Raw genomic sequence first — 12,750 nt, 5'->3', positions numbered from 1 at the left:
TTTGTCCGAGACTGTAATGCATACTAATGTGGTAACCGAGCTCATTTGCTTTAAATGTGTTTTAGAAATTATATGCAAAACATATCTAAGATTTGGGGAGAAATTTGTGGATCGGTTGCATGTATATAGTGATGATTTGCAAATGCAAATACAATGCGCACGAATAATCGTTCAAAACTTTGCGAGCACAATTGCGTACTTGTGAATGATGTTTTGCATCTTCGAATTATATTATGAGTGTCAATTAGATTTCGGATTTGTCCTATGTGACCCCGGCCACAAAACTAGTCATAAGGGTCAGTTTTTTAAAATTGAGATTTTACCAAATCTGAAAGGTACATAAATGTGACCATGGACCACAAAACCAGTCATAAGGTTAAATTTTACAAAACTGAGATGTATACATCACATGAAAGCTCAATAAATAAGCTTTCTATTGATGTATGGTTTGTTAGGATAGGACAATATTTGGTCGAGATACATCTATTTGAAAATCTGAAATCTAAGGGTGCAAAAAAATCCAAATACTGAGAAAATCACCTTTAAAGTTGTCCAAATGAAGTTCTTAATGCATATTACTAATCAAAAATTACATTTTGATAGGTTTACAGTAGGAATTTTACAAAATATCTTCATGGAACATGATCTTTATTTAATTTCCTAATGATTTTTGACATAAAAGAAAAATCAATAATTTTGACCCATACAGTGTATTTTTGGCTATTGCTACAAATATACCCCAGCGACTTAAGACTGGTTTTGTGGTCCAGGGTCACAAATGAGCTTTCTATTTATGTATGTTAGGATACAGATTTGAAAATATTACTAATCAAAAAATAAGTTTTGATATATTTACGGTAGGAAGTTTATAAAATGTCTTATTGGAACATGAGCTTTACCTAATATCCTAATTATAATCGACGAAAAATCGATGAAAAACTATAAATCGATGAAAAATCGATTATACCCATGCTACTTAAAAGAGAAGTTCACTTCCAGAACAAAAATTTACAGATAATGTTCTCACCCCCTTGTCATCCAAGATGTTCATGGCTTTCTTTCTTCAGTCGTAAAGAAATAGTTTTTTGAGGAAAACATTTCAGGATTTTTTTCCATTTAGTGGACTTGTATGGTGCCTCGAGTTTGAACTTCCAAAATGCAGTTAAAATGCGGGTTTAAATTATCCCAAATGTGTTTGTAAACGATCACATTCGAGGAAGAAGGGTCTTATCTAGCAAAACGATTGGTTATTTAAATTTTTTTTTTACAATTTATATACTTTTTAACCTCAAACTCTTGTCCTGTTTTGCTCTGCCTGAACTCAAGACAGTTAGGGCATGTTAAAAAACTCTCATCTTATTTTCACCACCAACTTCAAAAAATCAATTCATAATCATCCTACATTGCTGCAGAAGTACCGACCCAGTGTTTGCAAAGTGAACATGCAACACGCTTAACAAAAAAAAGGTAAAACAGCGATGAAGGACAATTTTGAAGTTGAGGAAGAAAACGAGATGGGAGTTTTTCCACACACCCTAACTGTCTTGAACCAGAAAAAAAAAAACAGAGTTCAGGCAGAGCAAGACAAGACAAGTGTTTAAGGTTAAAAATTATATAAACTGTAATTAAAGTTAAATAAATAAATATTGTTTCACTAGATAAGACACTTCTTCCTCAGCTAGGATAGTTTACAACCGCATTTGGGATCGTTTGAAGCCGCAATGTTTTCCTCAAAAAACACAATTTCTTTACGACTTAAGAAAGAAAGACATGAACATCTTGGATGACAAGGAGGGGAGTACATTATCTGTCAATTTTTGTTCTGGAAGTGAACTACTCCTTTGAGACTGGTTTTGTGGTCCAGGGTCACATATTATGTGTATTTGATTATTCATTTTTCAATGTAAAAATGACAAGATCAGGGCCCAATTTAAAGGTTCACTGGCAGAACACTGTGGAGAACCTTTAAGGAACCTGTGGAACCTACAAAAGGATCCAATAAGTTCTTTCAAGAACTCTGAAGACTGTCAGTGATCGACTTTCCCATCACAGGGGAAAGGCATTGAGACACTTAAATTATATATTGAACTTCCTTGGGTACACAACAGCAAAAAGATAATTCAAATTATGTTCAAAATGATGCCTAAAGGTTCTCCAGGGGTTCCTCTTGTGTGGCAGTCTGAGGATCTCCAAACAAGCTTTTTCATTTTACACTAGTGAATCATATTTTGTGAATAAGAATTAGGCTATTCATTTGTGAATCACATTTTGTGAATACATTCTGTTTGAGACTGTTTTGACCACTATAGAAATTAATCTGCCTTTAAATAATGTCCTGTTACCCCAAATTTCGAAAACACTTGCACTGACGTACACATCTGCATTTGCAATTTTCTCTGCCTGCTATAAAGTAATGTGGGCAGTATAAAGACATAAAACCTTCAAACAGACACTGCTTTCAAATAAAAACATACCTATAATAGCAAAAATAAATGAAAAATGTAAAAATAAATAAATAAATGAAACAAAAAATAATCAAATAAAATTTAGTCAAAAGTTTTTGAACAGTAAGATTTTTAATGTTTTTAGGAGTTTCTGCTCACCAAACCTGCATTTATTTGATCCAAAGTTCAGCAAAAACAGTAATATTTTAAAATATTTTTAAACTGTTTTCTATTTGAACATATTTTAAAATGTAATTTATTTCAAAGCTGATTTATTGGCATCATTACTCACATGACCCTTCAGAAATCATTCTAATATTCTGATTTGCTGCTCAAAATTTTTTATTATTATTATTATTATTATTATTATTATTATTATTATTATTATTATTATGAATAATGTTGAAAACAGCAGAGTAGAATTTTGTCAGGTTTCTTTGGTGAATAGAAAGCTAAATAATAATAATAATAATAATAATAATAATAATAATAATAACAACATGATGATGCTGAAAACGTAGCTTTGATCAAAGGAATAAATTACATTTTAAAATATATTAAAATAGAAAATGGTTGTTTTAAATACTAAAAATATTTCAAAATTTTACGGTATTTACTGTACTTTGGATCAAATGAAAGCAGGCCTGGTGAGCAGAAGAAACTTAAAAAAAAAAAAAAAAACTGGTAGTGTATATAAAATATTTTTTAAAAACTAATTTTATTAAATAACTAAAATAACCATTTTTAAAGATCAAGAACAGTTCTAATGTGAATACCAGACCTTAATTATTATTCTTTCAGTGGCGGTAAAAGATGACAGATGCTGCTAAATCATCATGACTGTTAGTGTTCTAGAGGTGAGTAAGAACAGTAACTCAGCGAGGCTGCTAGTGAGTACTGATGAGTGAGTGTATAAAGTCTAATGAGGACACCCCACTGCACAGCAGAGTGATCCGCCACTCTAATGGATGACTGAAGCCTAGACCCAAGTGAAGGGTGCCTTGTTGAAACCAATTCAGTATCAGCATGGATGGCACTTAGGCAGCAATTTATCCAAAGCTCTCTCTCGCCACAGCATGCTGGCTTCCTAATGCTGGAGATCTAAGGCCAGGGCTTCATGCAACATGCTGAGAGCACTCACAGCGCGTACTCGTGTTGCCCAACAGCGGCCTCTTATCAATCTAAATGAATAATGGATTCACATCGAGACCTGTCCTAAATAGCTATCGTAAAGAAGCTTCTCTTGAAAAGCAACCTATCAGTCCTGTGCATCAGACTAAATGTTTGTGGAACAGCTGCTCTCCATATGAAAGCTATAAGGGCTGCTTTTGTGAAAGCAACACAAGGCACTACAAGAGGAACACAACCGATTCAATACTTAAGTGGACTTGTGTGTACATAAGCAGTCAGGTATCTCTTAAAGAAACGGGAATGATTTACTTTCTACCGTGAAACAGCAAAAGAGATGTTTTAGTAGAACGGCAATGCTGCTTTTGTCAACTCAATGAAACTAAATGGTGAAAAAGACCCAGAAGTTACAAAAAGCAACTTGAATTTTGGTTTGGGATCTTGCAGACAAAGTTATTATTTGACTTCAGATATGTCGGAATAGTATATTGGTCAGTTTTTGGTCACCATTCACTTTCACAGCCGCAACATTAACCTACACTTCCTCTTTGAATTGAGGATGAGCATTTCCATTTTTCTTTACTATTCAAAATGCTTCAATTTAGGTGGCAGCCTTTAACCCAAATACTGGAAGGTTAACATCTAAGTTGGCATATCGGTGGGCCCAGTGTGTACAATGAGGTGGTAAATAATGAGTCATAAATTCACAAGACAACATTTCAAAACAAAAATTCCCATTACCTCATTCCAATTTATTATTCAAATGATACACCAAATATGAGGCATCATTAGCTATTAGTAATGTTTATGGGAACCATAATAAACCATCTCTGGCGGAATGGCATTATATTATAAAGTACCAAAGGTTTTATTATAGAGTAAACAGTTTGGAGATGGAGCCATCTACTATTCATGAAGTATGAAAATGATATCACTGCTTATAACAATAATACAGTTTAAAGTCATTTTAAGTCTTTAGAATTTAAAAAGACACCCAATTTGTCAAAGTTAGCCATATATTATGTGCTGGTCATTTTAAAATGCTGTGTTTTACTTACAATCAAGTATATCTAGGCAAACCTTGATACAATATGCGCTATCAGCATCATCCTCTTAACATGAAAAGTTAAATGTTTAATTGTTATTCGCCGTAATTTTGTTTTGCCATAGTCAGCCATATTTTTTGCCATTTTAAATTTCATGGAAATTGTACTTTTCCTGTACCTTTAATCAAATTTTCACTAAAAAAATGGCAGATCATTTTAGCAATCTAGCAATTAATATATTTTTAAAACCAGTTCAACCACAACAATTTTTGGACAGTGCCAAATATTGGTCAAAAATGATAAGCAGCTATATTAGCTACAAGTCCCAAAATCATCACCAGGAATGCTATAATCCATTTTAATCTTATAACACTTTTATAAGTGACCCTGGACAACAAAACCAGTCATAAGGGTCATTTTCTGAAATTGAGATTCATACATCATCTGAAAGCTGGGACAGGACAATGTTTGGCTGAGATACAACTATTTGAAAATCTGGAATCTGAGGGTGCAAAAAAATCTAAATATTGAGAAAATCGCCTTTAAAGTTGTCCAAATGAAGTTCTTAGCAATGCATATTACTAATCAAAAAAAAAAAAAAAAAAAAAAAAAATTTTAATTAAACTTACAAAATATCTTCATAGAACATGATCTTAATATCCTAAAGATTTTTGCCATAAAAGAAAATTTGATAATTATGACCCATACAATATATATTTGGCTATTGCTACAAATATACCTGTGTTACTTATGACTGGTTTTGTGGTCCAGGGTCACACATATGGTGTGCTTGGCCCTATAATATCTAAATGCAACTGTATTGTAACTATTATTTATAAATATAAACATATCAATAGCTATAAATATAGATGTATTTAATAATATTTCATATTATATCCTACAGCTAGCTCTTGAAATGCACACATTCAAAAGGCAAATGCAGACTGGAAAGCACTGGGAAAACGCTAAGGATGCTGTGCACACACAGCTGCCGACGACCAGACGCCCACGGGGGCGCGTTCACACACGGTACCGAGAGCTGTCCGGTCTGCACGGCGCGCACATGGATTACAAAAACATGCAGGAAAGTTGCAGACAATAGATGAATTAAGCGCTCAACTGCAATTGCAACCAACACTGAACAAAAGTTACCAGCAAAAACGTACCTTTTGGTTTTCTTTCCTTCGTCTTTTGTCCTTTTCCACCAAAACTCTTCCAAAAGCGGCGTCTGTCTGTATGGTTATTAAAGTTCTGAAATCTGTGACGGTCCGTTAAGTTACGCGACGCTTCACCTGACGTCCAGTGAGGTGCCGGGTAAGCGACGCGTCCTTCGGCTCTCTGTTATTGAATTAACTCTGTCACACACTCTGTAGTTTGAACTACGGAGGGACTCTCAAACTAGTTGGTTTCCGCTCTCTCCCCTACTGCCAGCATTGGGATATTCCGCGCTTGCTACATTGCTCTCTCACTCCCACGCGGCTGCGTGACGCAGATCCTGGCGTGGGCGGTAGCGGCGCGTGGGAGGCTGCTGCATGGAATACCAAACCTCATATCAGCCGCATGCACCGCCTCATATATATATACATGGACATTTATCATGTTTGTTGACCTTACTGAAAATACGCCAGCATACAGCATAACGGTTCGGTGGCCGCCTGAACGCCCACACCGGTGCTATTCTTGCCCCCTCCTCCTCCAGTGCAAATTCACCTGCTGCCTACAGCCTGTCACATATTGAGTCCTTGTGCATTCCAGTGGGCCCGGTTTCACATCTTATTAGTTCTACCTGTTCCATTTATAGAGTCCTGCGCTGATGGCCAATAACAAGATCCGCAGGCAATCTCATAAACAACATAATTACTTTTTTACTTTTGAAAACGCACTTTCTGGAGATGAGTTAATTAGCTAGTGCAAGTTTCCGCAATTCTGGCTCTTCGGATTGTAATTAAAGAGAGTACAAAAGAAACACTTGCACAACATATGAAACAAAGAAATTGTAGATTTCAAGGAAGCATGAAGTCAAAAGTTAAGGTGCAGAATCTGCAAAATGTTAATTATTTTACCAAAATAAGAGGAATCATACAAAATGCATGTTATTTTTTTATTTAGTACTGACCTGAATAAGATATTTCACATATAGGATGTTTACATATAGTCCACAAGAGAAAATAATACTTTACATACGCTTGGTTCTTAATACAGTGTTGTTCCCGAAATGATCCACAGCTGTGTTTTTTTGTTTAGTGATGGTTGTTCATGAGTCCCTTGTTTGTCCTGAATAGAAAAAGCCTCCAGCATTTTTGTGTATTTAAACTCTTTCCGATGACTGTATGATTTTGAGATCCATCTTTTCACACTGAGAACAACTGAGGGACTCATATGCAACTATTACAGAAGGGTCAAATGCTCACTGATGCTCCAGAAGGAAAAACAATGCATTAAGAGCTGGGGGTAAAAACTTTTGAACAGTATGACGATGTGTACATTTTTAATATTTTGCCTAAATATATTTTTTCATTTAGTACTGCCCTTCAGAAGCTACAGATGATACTTGCATGTTTCCCAGAAGACAAAATAAGTTAGTTTAGCCTAATCTGCAAATACAAAAAAGTTTTGACCCCCCAACCTTAATCTTCTGTAATAGTTGCAAATAAGTTCCTCAGTTGTCCTCAGTGTGAAAAGATGGATCTCAAAATCATGCAGTCATAGTTGAAAAGGGTTCAAATACACAAAAATGCTGAAAAAATTTCATTCAGGTAACAACACAGTATTAAGAATCAAGTGTATGTAAACTTTTGAACAGGGAGATTTTTATAAATTCAACTATTATTTTCTCTTATGAACAGTTATGTAAACATCTTCTATGTGAAATATCTTATTCAGGTCAGTGTTAAATAAAAAATAACATGCATTTTGTATGAATCCTTGTATTTTGGTAAAATAAATAACATTTTGCAGATTCTGCAAGGGTGTATGTAAACTTTTGACTTCAACTGTATGAGTAACAATACAGATGTTCACATTCTGATGCATGTATGCAAATTTTGCCTACCAGTGTATGACCTTTAACCAAAAATCAAGGCGTTTATGTGACATATCTGGGTATTTATCATGATTAGAGTAAATGTAAACACAGTCAGTGAGGTAAACTGAAAACGGTCTAATATGGCAGCAATGTCTGATTCATGAACGAATCATTCTTTTGAGATTTAGTTGTATAATATATATCTAGATGCAAGAAAGGAAGACCAATTACAATTCAGTATGCAAACAGAAAGACTAAGAAGACCAATCACAGTTCAGTATGCAAATACTATGTTGAAGTAGCTGCACATAATCTTCAATTTCTTTAAAAATATAACATTTTCGTAAACCAACACCCTAAGGCTAAAATTATCTAGGAGTTTATGCCAAATTAATTGCTTGCTTTTTAATACTTGGGGTGGGGGGTTAAGAACCAACCCAAAGCCGAATGTTTAAGCGATATCAATACACTCATTCTTACTTTTGAACATGCACAGATGTTTGTGCTTTCTTTCAGTGTGGTCTTCGAGTAGCAAATACCCGTTGGGAAGTATACCCTTCTAAGGGGTTTGTGACTGAGAGACATTCATTGTTACAGTGACTCAACCAAAACAAACCTCTCCCCTCAGCACATCTCTCTTATCGCTCCTCAGCGTCAGATTCATTGAGAGATGTGCTCACAGCCATGTTTTGGGGGTCTGCAGCAGGAAGAGGAGTGAAAAGGGAGATGCTGGGAGGGGCTGTGGTCCTGTATGCAGCCACTACTCACTCCTCTTTCAGGATATTTACACTCCCACACACAGTGATTCAGCTGGCTCTAATCCTTTCCTCACACACACAGAGATACACACACACACACACACACACACTGCCACTGGATTAGGCTGCATAAGACACCCATGGCCAAAAGACTACGGCAGAGATTCTCCTTCTGCATGTAAAAAAGCGTGTGCTTTAGATAAACCGAGGGAGCAAGCTGTCTGACAAAACAATCTGCGAATTTTGAGTATTTCGTATCTGGTTGTGTGTGGGCAGTTGACATGACATGCAATTCTTCTGGCTTCAAAACACAAGGTCGTTCATTTGTTCTCTTACATGTTCATCAATGCTAATTTTGTTTTAAACAGAAGTATGGACAAAACTCATAATGAAAAACACTATCGAAAGATATCAACTACATTTTTGTCACCATACAGTCCTTTGGAATGACTCACATCTCTTGAAAATTTCTAATCAGGACCCCAACAGGAAGTAAATATGACTCAGAATAGCATACCACTCTTATTTTTGGCATATAAAAATGGCAGAAATAGTAACAGTATAGGCTATTCTGAAATCAGCCATTTTAGGTTAAGATGAGTCAAACCTTTGCTGGTTTACTTATACTGATTGCCTCAAAGGAAAGAAATCAATGGCAGTTTGATTAGTTCAACAATGAGTGGTTGTTGCAACAGCTTGGTACCTTATACGCACAACACTGTTCCCAAGCAGACTGATAAAAAAAAGAAATTAGTAACCTTGGTTTTTGAAGTACTTTTCCTACATGGATTTTTAAAAAGTCTTAATTGAAGAGCTATAAGTCATGAACCAAACCAATCACCTACATGGTGAATCACAACCATTTCAAACTTGATTTGAAGCAAAAATGTATCTGGAAATCATACAAACAACAAGAACTACAATCCCAAAAAACAATCATGTGACAATCAAAAAAAAAAAAAAATAATAATAATTGGTGGATTTTTTTTAGGCAGAATGATGGGTAATGTAGTTATTCATAAGGTATTCTATTGTTAAATATGATTATTTAAAAAATAAGTTTAAATAATATGGGTTAATTCACCTATGGAGAAAATTAATGGGATTTTTACTTTCAGAACCCAATTGTTGCTCCTTTTTTGAAAGTTGCATAAAGTCAGCCAGCCAAAGCTTATTAGATCAAGAAAGTGCAGAAGTCCAGTTTTGTGTGCAATATGCACTGGGTAATAACTGATTACATGTAATCTGGATTACATAATCAAATTCCAAAAATCAAGTACTCATAATTAGACTATATTACATTATATAATGATCACAATCAGATTACAGTTACTTCTTATGGATTACATGATTACATATTCACAAAGTGTCAATAAATCATAATTTATTGATTCTACTTAATTCTTCTTTTCTCTCTCTTTTGAATTTTCCTTGCACTATATTCACAATATAGAACGCCATTTGAATGTCATGCAAATAATTGTACAATCCATGCATTTGAATTTGGGGAGAAGAGTACATTTCAAGCAATTAGACTATGTATGAAACAAAGTGCCACGCCCCGTTTGCTCATTGTCACACCACCTTGGACTTCTCACGTTGGTTTCTCCCTCTTATGCCCATATTTGGTTGTTCCCACACCTGTCCATGTCTGATTACTCTGTCTGTATCAGTTTCTGTTCTGTGGTTCTTTGCCCGATCTCAAGGTTATTTTGATTTGTGTTCACCTGCCTACTTGTTTGGATTTATTAAAAGAGCTGTGACATCAATGACTCAAAGGGATTCCTAATAATATATTTTTTTTGTCAGCAAAACCCTTTGAACATTAAATATTTACTTGAAATATCTGATATATCTTATAATATTGCTATGAAAAATGTTTAATTTATTTTCTTTCTCTTTGCTTTTTTACATCAATATGGTATATTAAATGGTAACTTTAAAGCAAGTTAGATAAAAATGTAATCTATAAGTAATCAAAGTAGTCAGAATCAGTGTTGAGGAAAGTTACTTTTAAAAGTAATGCATTACAATATTGCATTACTCCCTAAAAAGTAACTAATTACATGTTATGGAAAGTAATGTGTTACTGTCATGATCTGGGCTGTGGGGTTTCCCTCAGCCACCTGAGGTCACTGTTTCCCCTTTCCCTTGCACTGCACTTCCCTGATTGTATACACCTGTCTGTGATCGTTAGCACTCATCTACCTACACCTGTTCACTATTATATGGACTATAAGAACTCTCATTCCCCACTAATCATCCTGGCTGCATTGTCTTCGTGTGTCTTGAGTTCTGTCTGTGTGTTCCCGGATCCTGTTACCTTGACCGTGTTTCAGTTCTGTTTATTTTGTATTACATTTAAGTCGTGTTGTGCCGTGTTGGCCTTTTGTTTATGTTTTGGTTTGTTTGATTAAAAATACCTGCATTTGGACCCAGACCTCATCCCTCTCTAACGTGACAAAATGCAGCCAGCACAAATGGGTCCAGCGGGGAGGAATTTTTTCAAAGAGGCGGCGGCGACCACCCGCTCTGTGCCTGACGCGGCGGTGACCGCTGGCTCGGGTGCTGATGATGCAGCGACCGATCACTCTGTTCTCGACGCGGCGGCAACTGCTCACTCTGTTCCCGAGCCAGGGGCACCGGACCCGAGCCGGGGGAGATGTCCTTCGAGGCGGCGTCGGCCGCTCGCTTTGAACTTATATACACTTGCCTGGCGGCGATGGACACCTACAGACCGGTGGCGACCGATCACTCTCTGCCCGATGCGGCGGCGACCGCTATCTCTGTTCCTGATGCGGCGGCGACCGCTATCTCCGTTCCTGACGCGGCAGTGACCGCTCACTCTGTGCCCGAAGCGGCGTCAACCACTATCTCTGTTCCTGATGCGGCGGCGTCCGCTGACGTTCCTTTGGCGGCGAGGCCAGCTCACGTTCCTCGGGCGGCGAGGCCAGCTCACGTTCCTCGGGCGGCGAGGCCAGCTCACGGTCCTCGGGCGGCGATGCCCGCTGACGTTCTCTTGGCAGCGGTGCCCGCTAACGTTCCTCTGACGGTGGCGGTGACCGCTGACGTTCTCCTGGCGGTGGTGCCCGCTGACGTTCCTCTGACGGTGGCGGTGCCCGCGGACGTTCAGGTAGTGGCGGTGACCACTCACGTTCCTGTAGCGGCGGTGACCGCTGACGTTTCTCTGGCGGCGGTGACCGCGGACGTTCCTCTGATGGCGGTGATGCCCGCTGACGTTCCTCTGACGGAGGTGACTGCTGACGTTCCTCTGGCGGAGGTGACTGCTGACGTCCCTCTGGCGGCGGTGCCCGCTGAGGTTCCTCTGGCAGCGGTGCCCGCTGACGTTCCTCTGGCGGCGAGGCCGGCTCGCGTTCCTGACGCGGCAGTGACCGCTATCTCTGTTCCCGAAGCGGCGGCGACCGCTGTCTCCGTTCCTGACGCGGCAGTGGCCGCTCGCTCTGTGCCCGGGGCGGCGGCAACCGCTATCTCTGTTCCTGATGCGGCGGCGTCCAATGGCGTTCCTCTGGCGGCGAGGCCGGCTTGCGTTCCTCTGGCGGCGATGTCCGCTCACGTTACTCCGCTGCACGGGCCTGGCCCGCCATCCCTCCCCCTGATTCACCTTCCCCCGTTCCTCCTCCCTCCAGTTTGTTTGTTTGGGAAACGTCTGGTAGCCGTTCCCTTGAGGGGGGGTACTATCATGATCTGGGCTGTGGGGTTTCCCTCAGCCACCTGAGGTCGCTGTTTCCCCTTTCCCTTGCACTGCACTTCCCTGATTGTATACACCTGTCTGTGATCGTTAGCACTCATCTACCTACACCTGTTCACTATTATATGGACTATAAGAACTCTCATTCCCCACTAATCATCCTGGCTGCATTGTCTTCATGTGTCTTGAGTTCTGTCTGTGTGTTCCCGGATCCTGTTACCTTGACCGTGTTTCAGTTCTGTTTATTTTATATTAGATTTAAGTAGTGTTGTGCCGTGTTGGCCTTTTGTTTATGTTTTGGTTTGTTTGTTTGATTAAAAATACTTACCTGCATTTGGACCCAGACCTCATCCCTCTCTAACGTGACAGTTACATTACTTTTGTGTTATGTTTTAAATCTGAGCAGGGCTTGCTTGCTTGTTAAAAAAAGGTGATATTTTTAGCAAAGCCCTTTCACACCAAAAGTGAAATGAATACACCTCAGTCTGAAGAAAAAGTAAATTCATGTCTGTATAGTAGAATTGTATAATTAGTTACTCCCTAAAAAGTAACTAATTACATTACATAGTTACTTTTTATGGAAAGTAATGTTACATTACTTTTGCGTTACTTTTTAAATCGGAGCAGGGCTTGCTTGGTT

At 38.3% G+C, this 12,750-nt stretch overlaps 1 protein-coding gene across 1 annotated transcript in view; it reads right to left on the bottom strand.

Moving 5' to 3' along the window:
- Positions 1-6,025, bottom strand: part of nab1b (NGFI-A binding protein 1b (EGR1 binding protein 1)) — a 33,437-nt gene extending 27,412 nt beyond the window's left edge. Inside the window, exon 1 of the mRNA XM_073845615.1 lies at positions 5,785-6,025. The gene's annotated coding sequence lies outside the window, so the exon portion shown is untranslated. The remainder of the gene's footprint in view (positions 1-5,784) is intronic.
- Between the last annotated feature and the right edge of the window lie 6,725 nt (positions 6,026-12,750).

This window comes from Garra rufa, chromosome 8, assembly GCF_049309525.1.
Source record: "Garra rufa chromosome 8, GarRuf1.0, whole genome shotgun sequence".
Taxonomy (NCBI): domain Eukaryota; kingdom Metazoa; phylum Chordata; class Actinopteri; order Cypriniformes; family Cyprinidae; genus Garra; species Garra rufa.
Note: the sequence above shows the minus strand (reverse complement) of the source record. Positions and strands in the feature narration are given on the sequence as shown.